General features: G+C 53.4%; 1 long non-coding RNA gene across 1 annotated transcript in view; it reads right to left on the bottom strand.

Moving 5' to 3' along the window:
- The window catches only part of LOC131998994 (uncharacterized), a 76,481-nt gene that overhangs the window by 14,029 nt on the left and 49,952 nt on the right, over positions 1–12,500 (bottom strand). The window contains exon 3 of the long non-coding RNA XR_009398972.1: positions 9,226–9,469. This is a non-coding gene — a long non-coding RNA (uncharacterized LOC131998994). The remainder of the gene's footprint in view (positions 1–9,225; positions 9,470–12,500) is intronic.

Genomic DNA, 12,500 nt, shown 5'->3' with positions numbered 1-12,500 from the left:
TATCACCCGGGAGCTTTGTAAAAATGTACAATTCCAGCGGCCCCCCCACCCCCCAAGATTCCGATGCAGGATGTCCACGGCGGGTCCCAAGAAGTCTGCGTTTCTAACAACGCAGCCCGGTGATCTGAGGGCCAGCGGTGCGGAGCGATGGGAGCCAGCTTTGAAAGGAAGAAGCATGTTCCAGGCGGTGAGGCTGGGAGGTGAGAGCCCTGGGCAGGAGGAAGCTGATAAGGAGGGACAGAAAGGACGGAGAGGCAGGGGGCAGCCTGACGGGCAGCTTCAAAGTGGGGGCTTCCCAGGTCATGGGAGACAGGCATGCTTTGGACATGTGGCCGTGTCGGCTGGAGGCAGAAGATGAGGGTCAGTAGCTGGGGAGCGAGGTCTGGGCTGGACGTGATATTCACCCTCCGGGATGGAGCTGGCCAGCTGCCACGAGAAGGTCGTCGAGAGGGAACCCCATTTCAACAGCGACCGGGGAAGACGAGCCAGCAGACAGCATAGGAGGAAGGAAGAAAACTATTGTGGAAAACCAGGAGACCCAAGAGGAAGCGGTTAGCTGGGGGAACCGTCACCCTTGTATTTGGGGGGGCCCGGAACAGAGCAGGGATATAAAAAAACGCTTTCCCAATGGAACGGAGGTGCCGCTGGGTCATGGAAGGTAAGAACTGTGTGTAGGGGGGTGCTGTCCCCTGCAGCATTTAGAGGGTCCTTCTGGGACCCTGGCAAGGACAGCCTCAGTGGAAGGGGGGTGGGCGGGTCGCAGGGGGGTGCGGAGGAACTAAGAGCTGTGGCGTCTAGTTGGCAGGAGTGCAGGAAGCATCACTGAACAAGACGAGGGGGGCAGCAGGGGGGCTGAGTCGGCTTCGAAGACGGGGAGTGGTAAGAAGCAGAGGGGAAGGCTATTTGGTGTTTTCCTGGGGAGGGGACCCCCTTCCATCTGGGGTACATGGGCTTTCTTTTTTTTTTTTTTTTAAAGATTTTATTTATTTATTTGAGAGAGAGAGAGAGAGAGCACGAGCAGGGGGAGTGGCAGAGGCTGAGGGTGAAGCAGGCTCCCCACTGAGCAGAGAGCCCAGGGCTCGATCCCAGGAACCCAGGATCATGACCTGAGCCGAAGGCAGATGCTCCGCCGACGGAGCCCCCCAGGCGCCTCTACGTGGGCTTTTAACACCTGCGCTGACGAGAGAGCTTCCCTCACAGGCCTCCCGTCTCTGGGCTCTTCTGGGTTGTTCAAAATGTGACGGTGGCCAGGATTTCCTTTTTTTGAAGAAACTGTTCCTTAAAAAGCCACGGTTAAAACTACGTTTGGTCTGAGTGTGTGGCCTCTGCTCTCCTGACCCAAGGGAATTGTGACCCAGTGTGGTCCCATCACGACACGTGTTCCTGGGCCGGGTGCCTCGTGTGCAGGACCCACAGGGATGCCCGAGGTGGGGACCTCCCTCCGCGCTCCCGCAGCATCCCTCCTCCCGCCGGCGGCCACGCTGGGATTCCAGCCTCGCCGCGTCTGACTCAGAGGCCTCGGGACGGTGCCGGCCTGCCCCTGCTCCCGCTGCCTACATTCCAGAATGACAGGACCACGTCTCCCCCAACGCTCCTGACCTTTTCACATTCCAGACTGGTCCCTCTAATTGAGGTGTGGTGTCTGCCGTCGCTCGGGGCAAAGCCTTGCTGCTCTGTCCAGGCTTCCCCGCCCGCCTCGTCCCTTCTCCGGCCACCTCACCTCCCGGCGCAAGGATGGGTGGAGTCATAGCCCCGGAGCCGGGGGGCTCGGAGCAGGGACGTTCCGGGAGGGATTCAGACAGGAAGACTTAGGAGAGATGACTGCGTAAGCCCACCTGTCACTATGTTGCATGTTTCGGTAATAATTCCATGATTTCAGGGTTGGAGCTATTAAACCCAACCTACCCAGTGGGATACATCTCCCTTTCGCCGTGTGTGTCTTGGTGCCCCTTCCATAGTAGTGTCCAGCCAGGGAGGGATTTTCAGAAACCTGTTTCTCACGGGAGATGCTACAGGCGGCTTTCCCGGCCAGACGCGAAGCCACTGATCGGGCCACAAGGAAGATTCAGCTTGAAGAGAGGACAGAAGAGAAACAAGTGGGAGGGCGGGGAGCAGAAATCTTCATGTCCACACTGACCTCCTGGGCCACCCTTAGTCTGGTTTGTTCCGGAATCAAAGCAGAGCTGCAGGGTCCACAGCCTGACACAAATCCCGGGAAGGTGTGGCTTTGAGTGTCCACCCCCCTTCTTCGGAGGAGGGGACGGCGTGCCAGTGCGTCTGGTCTGGGGAGGTGTGGACCCTCCCCCGGCGGGCATCCTTTGGCCCAGGACCACGGCGCAGACTGCCGGCACCCTGGCTGGCCAGGGGGCTTCCCTCCGGCCCGAAGACCAGACACCATTCAGAGCATTTGGTACCCTGGCTGCTGGGGGTGGCGGGGAGGGAACCCTCCATCACCCCCACTCGCCTTGCCAAGGAGGTGAGGCAGAGGAGGGATGAGCCATGGCACACCTGTGCCTACGGGGACAGAATTCCTTAACTTCTGGGATCCCCCGGGATTTTAAAGTGGAAAGCAGAGTAAGTTCATGAATTTGATGGAGATTTCCCGGTCTTTTTGTCAAGCAGTGAAGGCGTTCCTTAGGAGTCTCCCAGACAAGGTGTGGGAAGATGTCCCCAGAAGCGGCACTCAAAGACACCCTCTTCCTCGAGTTGTTCTGGGGTCATGGATCCTAGCTGACCATCCAGCCCCCGACACGGTGGCTTTATATCCAAGATTCACGACACCCCACCGTAGGCTTCAGTTGCTCTAGGAATCCTCCTCAAGCATATGTAATATTTCAAGTTTTTTCTTCTCTGTTACTATCACCGGAGTTTCAAGGCACCTGTGGCCCAAGAGGCCAAGTGCCACTTGCCTTGTGTTTCAGAGCCAATGGTCAGTGGGGTTGTTAGGAGATGGGCAACAGAAGGCTTTCAGAAGACTTGGGGTTTAATACAAAGTATGGTGTTTTGATGCTGTGTCTTCCCTCTGTTGGGTGATCCTTGGGGTTGAAGAGGTTGGCCCACAATGCTTTTTCAAGGTGCATTTAAAAAAAATTCCAGTAGAAATAACATACAGAGTTGTTTTACTTTCACATGTACAAAGATGGTGACTCAACAACTCTTTGACTCACTGCTCATCATGTCAGTGTCCCCTTTAATTCCCATCACCTGTTTCACCCACTCTCTATTCACCTCCCCCTGACGACAGCACTTTGTTCTCTAGAGTTAGGTCTGTTTCTTGGTTTACCTGTGTTTTTTTCCTTTCCAAGTTTGTTTCTTAAATTCCACGGATGCGTGAAATCATATAGTATTTGCCTTTCTGTGGCTGACACAGAAGCTTTATACTCTCTAGATCTACGCATGTGGTTACAAATGGCAAAATTTCATTCTTTTTTAAGGCCAAGTAATATTCCATTGTGGATACACACAGCCTTTCTTCTTTAGCTGTTCATCATTTGATGGACACTTGGGCTGCTTCCGCAATTTGGCTATTGTAGATAACACTGCCCTAAACATCAGGAGGGCGTGTATCTCTTCCAATTAGTGGTTCCGTGTTCTTTGGGTATTCTAGAGTATTTATACCTGGGTCCTAGGGTAGTTCTACTTGTGACTTCTTGAGGACCTTCCATACTGCCTTCCACAACAGCGGCACCAGTGTGCGTTCCCACCAACACTGCTCGAGGGTTCCTTTTCCTCCACATCCTTGCCAACACCTGTTGTTTTTCAGGGTGCCCTTGGATAAGCTGATTTTATTTCTGTTCTTTCAGGTACCAGGAAGGAGAAGGGAGGGGAGGGTGCGTAGCAGAAAAATGCGCTGAGAAATCCTGCTCTCTTCACGATGAAGCTTGTCTGAAGAACTGCTTATCCTGGTTTCTCCCCGTTTGGGTTCTCTCATTTACCCCCTCACACCTCCGTGATTTGATCTCCTCTTGCCTGTGTCCCCAAATCGCCCACCTCAGGTCACCACTGACAGTCAACTTCACTGTCCTTAAGATCCTTTTCAGCTCCTGCCTTAACCTGACTTGTTTACGGTTCTTTATATGGAGCTGAATAACGGATCTTTACCCATTTCTGTCAAAGCATGCACAGTCTACACACTACTAGCTATTATTCACAAACTCTCTGGAGAAAACAAAGAATCTTCACGAAATTTAACCACCAGTTCTGACCCTGATAAATTAACTTGGTACCAATAGTCATACGTTCCTTAAATAATTGTCAAGGACCCGCTGGGTGCCCTTCACTGTATTGGGTCCTGATGACGTAATGGTGGGCCAGCCCGTGGTGTGGTTTTTCTAGATGCTGCAGGAAAGGAGCAAGTGAGGTCTGGGTGCTCTTAGGAAAATCGTTCTGGGGCTGGGATTTCAATTGTTCCAATTGGAACTACATTACCCATCTGGGCTGCTCTAGGCTCCCCGGAGACCTTACCTCTCAGGAACGAAGACAATCGCAAAGTACTTTTCCATTACACACACACACACACACACACACACACACACACACACACACGAGTCAGCAATAGTTCCAAAGTTGGGCTAAATTGACCAATAGGGCTTCAATTTTCTAAAATACCCAAGGGACCCCCAAACATACATATATATATGTGGCCAAAAGGAAATTTGGCCAAAAGGACTTAAAAGACTCAGAAAATACAGTATAGCTGCACCTCCAACTTGCAAGGTTCCCAAGGTTCTTGCAAGGCAGAAAGAGGAGGCTGACCATGCAGCCCCTGTGGGCCTACGCAAGAGGAGGGGATGACTCACCAGGAAGTAGCAGGATGAGAGAGGGATTCTCCTGTTGCCTTGGAATTACAGTAAGCCACTCAGTCTGGGGTCCGGGGTCTTGCAGTGAGAGCAGCCACTATCAGCAAGGCTTGCCGGGAGGACCAATCCCGTTCCCAGAGAGCTGCCCTCTCTCTCACTCCCAATGGAAAAAGCCACGAGAAGGTTTCTGGCCTTCAAGGGTTGGGTATGCTTGGGCTGTACCTTCCCTTTTCCATGTGCAAGAGGGGAATGAAGTACCCCCCCCGCAAGCCAGGTGATGATGGAGACTCCAAGAGAATGGCCAGACAGGACTGCAAGTTCTGGGCCAAGGGGGCTGGAGGGAGGGGCGGTGGAGGAGATTGGCTCGTGTTCCTGCTGGCTGAGCTGTGGAACCTGCAGGTGGTCAGTGGAGGAAAAAGCACAGGAGTGGAGGTGGGGAAAGTCCCCTGGGAAGGCAAGAGCTTCAGGTGTTTGGCTCAGGTCCTATCAACCCACTTTCCAAGTCCTCACGATCTCCAGCCCCTTCTCCTGCTGGTACGAGGCCACATTGCCCAACTCCTGGGGTGCTCCCACTAGATCACAGCATGAACTGTGCACACAGTGGCCCTGCCCACTGTGCCCACTTAGGAGGCATTTAGCTGCATGGAACAGTAAACCACAGATGGCTTAATCCAAGATGGCGTTTACTGGTCACCAGGGCAGCAGCTCCGCCTTGCCATCAAAGACCCAGGCTCTGTTTTTATACCCTATCATCCGCAGCACACTGGCCTTGTGTCCACTGCTCATCTCCTGGCGTTGCAAAAGGGCTGCCATAGCTCCGGATATTGTATTCTGACACCAGTGGCTCAAGGTGGAAGGAGAGGGGCAGAGACAGAAAGCTATGGACTGAGAAGAGCTATGGTCCAGAGCTCCGATGTCACGCTGACCCAAAGATAAGAGAACAGGATTGCCAACCACAGAGCTTGCCCTGAGGTGACGGGCCCACCCGCGTCCTTTTACCAGTAGTCAACAGGCTGAGCACATGGGTTGAAGAGGCCATGACCAGACCCTTGGATCTGCCTTCGAGTGTCTTCTTCACCAAGCTAGAACACAGGTTCATTTCATGTATCCCTTCCTTCACGCACGAATTCAGTGACCATTTATGGGGCAATGTCCACACGACAGGCTTTGTGCCAGGTCCTGGAATCATGGGTCACCCTCTTGAACAACACGCTCAGGAGTTCGCTGTCTCTTAGTCCTGTCCTCTTCTCTACGCCTCCTGACCAGCACCGGTCCTAGTCCAGCCTGATCATTTGCCTCCTTGGTACTCACTCCTGCCGGAATGGTGCTGATTGGGCCCTCAAGATCCCAGATGTTCAGCCCTATAACCAGGTTCTTTATTTATTTATTTATTTTTTAAAAGATTTTATTTATTTATTTGTCAGAGAGAGAGTGAGTGAGAGCGAGCACAGGCAGACAGAGTGGAAGGCAGAGTCAGAGGGAGAAGCAGGCTCCCTGCGGAGCAAGGAGCCCGATGTGGGACTCGATCCCAGGACGCTGGGATCATGACCTGAGCCGAAGGCAGCTGCTTAACCAACTGAGCCACCCAGGCGCCCCTATAACCAGGTTCTTGATAGAACCCTTCAGTTCTTACACCTGCCCCCAAGGTGGCTATTCCAAACATCTCCCATGGCCCATCAAGCCCCTACTCTTCTCATCAAGTCTTTCCTACTTCCTCCCTGGGCAAGCAGAGGTCATGAACGTGTTCTCCCAGCTTTACTCTCCCGGACGGACATGCTTAGTGCCCAGAACTTCTCTCAAGACTCACCTAGAGCTACTCTTTCTTTCCTTGTCCTCTCCTAAGCCTCGGTTCAAAGGTCTCCTCTTTTTAAAACCTTAGCAGCAGTAAGACCATCACTAGCAAATATGTATTTGGCACCGGGCTGAGCATTTCACAGGAACTGTCCCAATTCTATCCTCGCACAAAGCTGGGGAAGGGTTCAGGTCCACTTGGCAGACGAGAAACGGAAGCACAGGGTAAGTTAACTTGCCCCACGTTCCTCCAGGGTGGGGCCGGGATTCAAGCCCTGATCTGCCCGGGACTCGGAAAGTGCTGCTCCCCAGGACCGGGCGAACTCTCCTGGGGCTCACCCCACCCCTGTCACTTGTGCCTTCCCGGCGCACGCGCACACATCCTCTCCCCAGACAATCAACCCACTGATGAGATCTGTCTCTCTTCTGGTCGGCTTCCCGCCCTGGACTGGGAGTGCCCCGAGGGCAGAGATCCTGTCTGATTCACAGTGTCCTCCCCAACACCTGCCACTCCCGTGGTGCGGTCGCCAGCGGCAGAGTTGGAGTCATGAGCGAGGGGATGAGGAGGGTGACACCGGCAGAGGGCGGGGTGACTCAGGACCGGTTCCCAGCAAAAAGGGTTGCTTGGCTATGGGGTGCGCGCTGGCAGGCTTAGGGATCACCCCCCCACCTGCATCATTCATTCACCAAGTGTGCGCAGGCTGTCTGCTACGTGCTGGGCATTATCATAGTTGCCAGAAACAAAAAAAGCAAATACGAATCCCCACCCTCCCCTGGGAAGCTGACACTCCAGGGGGTACACAGGCTTTCCCAGGCAATGTGCCTAGGTTTCCACCCCCACTCGCCCACCCCTGGGTCCCTGTTTTTCCCTCAGTGCTGGGACACTTACAGTGTCTGTTGTCAAACTGTATCTCCTGAGAGTTTTTTTTTTTTTTTTAAGATTTTATTTATTTATTTGACAGAGAGAAATTACAAGTACACTGAGAGGCAGGCAGAGAGAGAGAGAAGGAAGCAGGCTCCCTGCTGAGCAGAGAGCCCGATGCGGGACTCGATCCCAGGACCCTGAGATCATGACCGGAGCCTAAGGCAGCGGCTTAACCCACTGAGCCACCCAGGCGCCCTCTCCTGAGAGTTTTATCTCCAATGTTCGTCACTAAGGCCAAGGAGCTGAAGAACCAGAAATAAAAGAGAGTTTGAAACAGACAAAACCCAAAGGCGTGAATGTCACCACCCTCTCTGCTGAGCGTCACCTGCACGGGGCTTCCTGTCAGGTGTGAGACGAGGTTCCATCTCCCACTTCTCTGTGAATATAAGTCCTCCCCCGAGCTCTTCCATGAGCGAGCCAGAGCACCCTCCCCTTCCCCTGCCCCTCTAGAGGGCCCGAACGCCTCAGGGTCCAGAGCTCCCTCATGCTCCCCCTGCCCCACGCTGGGGTTGGGACTTTGCCCTTAGGACCGGGTGAGACAGGAGGCTGCTTGCAGGACCCCCCGAGACCTGGACCAGAGGCAGCCCCTACAGTCATTCCACGAATGCATCTGTCCGTCTTCAACCAGACCGCGCCTCAGGAGAGATCACGGACAAAGGATACAAGTCCACCCAGGGTATATGACCCCCGAAGCTTGTCACTCTGGGCCAAACCATCCAGGGCACCCAGGGCTATGTACCCCACACTGGGGGCAAAGGGCAGGGGGAGACGGAGATGCCTGCTGCAGCAGGTCTCTGCCTTTGAGCACTGAGGTCACCCTCCTATCCACGACCTGTGGCCTGCAGGAAGAGCTGGGCAGGGGCAGCTGAGCTCAGACACTGTGGCCTCTCTCAGGAGTCCCCAGCCTCGGTGAGGCTGATCCCATGGCCCACAGCCCTGGGCTCCGCTACGGAGGGCGGGTCTCAGGCTGAGCCACCTCTGCCTGGAGCATGCAGCCCCGCCCTTGGCTCTGGCCCAGGAGTCCCTGCCGAGGTCCGCCCGCTCCTCAGCCTCCCTGTTGCGGAAGCGACGTTCCCATGCTGGGCATGTCCTGATCACTACTTCCAGGGCAGGGCTGGGAGTGAGCTGCCGCTACTGACATGGGCCCAGCGTCGCCTAGATGTCACCCAGCAGGCCTCGGTGCTCCCCCCAGCAGTCTGGGGCCTGATCTTGCTGCTGCCAGGCCACCCCTTTTGCCTTCCGCCTCCAACCCCTGCAGGACCTGTTTGCAACCCTGTCCTGGGGCCAGGTGCGTGCAGATGCTCTGAACCTAGGCTCTGGGGGAGGGAGCTGGTTTTGCAGCCATGTGGAGGTATGGGGTCTAGGTTGTCTTAGGCACCAGGGATGGACCCAGGAACCCTCATAGGAGTGGGTGCAAGCAGGGTTTGGATGGGCAGTGGCCTGCATGCCTGATCCCAGCTCTGGGCTCTGCAGAAGGGTAAGCCTCCAGGACGCTAAAGGAGCAGCCTGAATCCCCTGGGAGGAACCCACAGGCCGTGGCCTCTGTGCATCCTGGGACAGGCCACTGTGCCTCTCCCAGACTAAGCCCAGGGCAGACGCTCCCCAGCCCTGTCAGCATGAGGTCATCCCGCCAGTCGGAATTTCCTGTCCCTTAAACACTGAGTGGAGATGGTCCCGCCCCCCCGCCTATTCGTGGGCTCCCGGACTCACCAAAGAGCTTGGGGATTCGTTGCCAGGCAGCGCTGGGTCCTGGCCTCCAGGCCTCGTCACCGCCAGACACCGGGCAGGTTCCGCCATCCGTGGCAGAAAGCAAGGCCAAGTGGGCAGGCCGGTTGCGTGGCTGGTGTTCTGTGCACCGGCCTGGCCCGCCTTCCTGCGCCGCCGACCCTCTGCCTCCCATCACGCCTTCAGCCTCCCAGTGCCGGGCAGGGCAGGTGGTGTGGAACCCAGATCTCTGGGGAAACAGAGACCCAAGTGACAAGGTGCATTGTTAGGCGATGGGGACACAAACCCCTCCCTGCTGGGATGGGAGGCCAGCAGAGGTTCCTGGGGTGCACTCATGGCCTTTCCAACACGAAACCTCTGAGGGGCTCCCCGGCCGCCTTTCCCTGGGGCTGTGGCTTTTCACTTTTAGCCCCAGGCGGCAGGAGGGGTCTGCTCAGAAGCGACAGGGTGGTGGAGGGGCCCAGGGCAGGACTTCGTGAGGTTCCCTAAAAGAAGAGCTGAAGGCAGAAGTGGAGAAGGTGTTTGCGTGTAGGGGGGGTGGGGGACAAGGGGACCCCAACTATCCAGATGCGACCAGAACAGGAAAGGGGGACCTCTCTTCACTCTGAAACGGCTCGGTAAGTGAAGACACCAGGCACCGTGGGGCTCGCTCAGGCTCCCTGTTTGGAGATCCAGGACGCAGTGTCCTGTCCGAACAGGTCCCTTTGGCCACGGAGCCACAAGTCACGGGCGCCCTCAAGTGGCTTCAGGGCAGCAAGCGGAGGACGGGGCTCAGGGTGGTGAGCATCTGCACTCCCCCTGCCTCCCTTCCTCTCCCCAGAAATAACCTAGCCAGGTTTCGAGGCAGCCAGGAAGACGGAGCAGCTCAAGACAGGTCCAGAGACACCGACACCAAAAGAAGTTTTGAAGATGTGTCCGCATTTGCATCCGCCAGCTGGAGACATCCGAGAGGACAGGAACCCAGAAACACAGAACGTACTCTTCATTATTTCTCATTATTCCCCCCAATAAAGTACCACTTACTGCGTGTCTTCTGATTACGACTCGGTATTTGTTTCTTTAGAAAATGTGGACAATCCGGAGAAACCACGGAAAGGCCAACAAAAATCACTCGTTAGCGGATGCTGACGGGTAGCTAGTCTCTGCATTCTCCGTTCCACACGCGGCTTTGTAATTGACTGTATCCACTCACAAGTATACCATGGATCACTGCACACGTCAATAAATGTTCTTTTACAGCGGTTAGACGTGAAATAAAGCGCTGATGACCAGCCCGAGAAACAAATCCATACACACACGCAAAACGAGTTTCTTAGGACGAATTCCGAGGAAGACACTTGCTGGTCACGTGGGCACCACGTTTGTAACGCTTTGATACATGGTGGCAAGTTGTCTTCTAGAAAGGTCGTCTCCATTTACCTGCCCACCTACAAAGGAGGGGAATGCGTGTTGCTCCACAGTCTCACCAGAACTGGATATTATCCGTCTTTTAAAATCTTTGTCAGGGGCACCTGGGTGGCTCAGTGGGGTGGGCGATTGCCTTCGGTTCAGGTCATGATCTCGGGGTCCTGGGATGGAGCCCCACGTCTGGGTCTCTGCTCGGTGGGGAGTCTGCTTTCCCCCCTTCCCCCTGCCTGCCTCTCTGCCTACTTGTGATCTGTCAAATAAATAAGATATTTAACAAAAATAATAAAAAAATAAAATCTTTGTCAACTTGGAAGAAGAAAGGGATCATTATCCGTTTAGATGACCCTTACTTTGATTTTTAGCAAGGGTATTCAAGGCATCTTTACACTGTTTTCAGTTCTCCTTGTGTACATTGCCCGTTTGCAAAATTTGTTTTATTCCTGAATGCTTATGATGTCCCAGACATTGAGCATTTTCTACTATTTTTTTTTTAAGATTTTATTTATTTATTTGTTAGAGAAAGGGAGAGAGTGAGAGCACAAGCACAGGCAGGGAGACTGGTAGGCAGAGGCAGAGGGAGAAGAGCCTCCCTACCCAGCAAGGAGCCCGATGTGGGACTCGAACCCAGGACTCTGGGATCATGACCTGAGCCACAGGCAGCCGCTTAACCCACTGAGCTACCCAGGCGCCCCAAGCATTTTCTACTATTTGATGTGCTCGGCTTTTCCTCTCTGACTTCTAGGAACTCTTTATATAATATTATTAGGCCCGTGCTTGTTCTGTTATGAAGCCTTCATTCCTGCTTGTCTTTTAACTTTGAGCTTGAGTGTGTGTTTGGCCTTATACAAATTTTAAATATTCATGTGGTCCAAACTGTGGTGGCCCAATTGGTGTTACAGCAAGAAAAGTTTTGTCCCTATCAAGAATATAAAACAAGAATTTTTTAAAAAAGATTTTATTTATTTTCCAGAGAGAGAAAGAGAGAGCACGAGCAGGGGGAGCAGCAGGCAGAGGGAGAGGGAGAAGCAGACTCCTTGTTGACCGGGGAGCCCGATGTGGGACTTGATCCCAGCACCCTGGGATCATGACCTGAGCTGAAGGCAGATGCTTAACCCACTGAGCCACCCAGGCATCCCCCCAAACAATTTTCTATATCTTCTTATTTATAATTTTCTCACCTACATTTCAATCTTTAATTCTTCTCGTATGTATACTGATGTCTGAGTTAAACTGAGGATCTAATTCACTTTTTTTTCCCCAAAAGTTTGGCCAATTTTCCCAACATTCTTAACTCCCCCAACCTTATTGGTAGAGCACTCTTTTTTCCAGAAATTTAACACGTGATTGTTTTGATTAATACTTTGATTTTTCATATGCTTGTTAGCCTTTTGCATTTCCTCTTCCATAAATGCCTACACACACATCCTCTGGTTTTTCTCAGCAGCTTCCTCACTCGTGGGTTGGAAAGCACACCGCATATACTGAAAACACACTCCTTTGTTTTGCTGATATTGCAAATGATATTGCAAACCCTTTCCCCTGTGTGAACGTGGAGAATTAATTTTCATAAAACATTTTGGCTTCTACGGCTTTTACATTATTTGTCTTGTTGATGGCTTCTGACTCGGTCGCTGGGCTGGGAACAGTCTTCTACTCACCGAGGTCTCATCAATTGTCCCTTGAAGTTTATTTGGTTTTCTTCCTTCTTACCTCACTGCCTTCTACTTCCCACTCCACTTATTTACAATTTATTTGGACATGTGACATTAGACAAAAATCTAACTTTACCTTTTCCCCCAAAGTGTGACCCAAGCTCCCCCCCCCCCACTGTTTGTCGAGTAAGCGTTTACGTT

Source organism: Mustela nigripes, chromosome 13 (assembly GCF_022355385.1).
Source record: "Mustela nigripes isolate SB6536 chromosome 13, MUSNIG.SB6536, whole genome shotgun sequence".
In the NCBI taxonomy this organism is placed as follows: Eukaryota; Metazoa; Chordata; class Mammalia; order Carnivora; family Mustelidae; genus Mustela; species Mustela nigripes.
The sequence above is the reverse complement of the archived record's forward strand: the minus strand, read 5'-3'. Positions and strand labels throughout refer to the sequence as shown.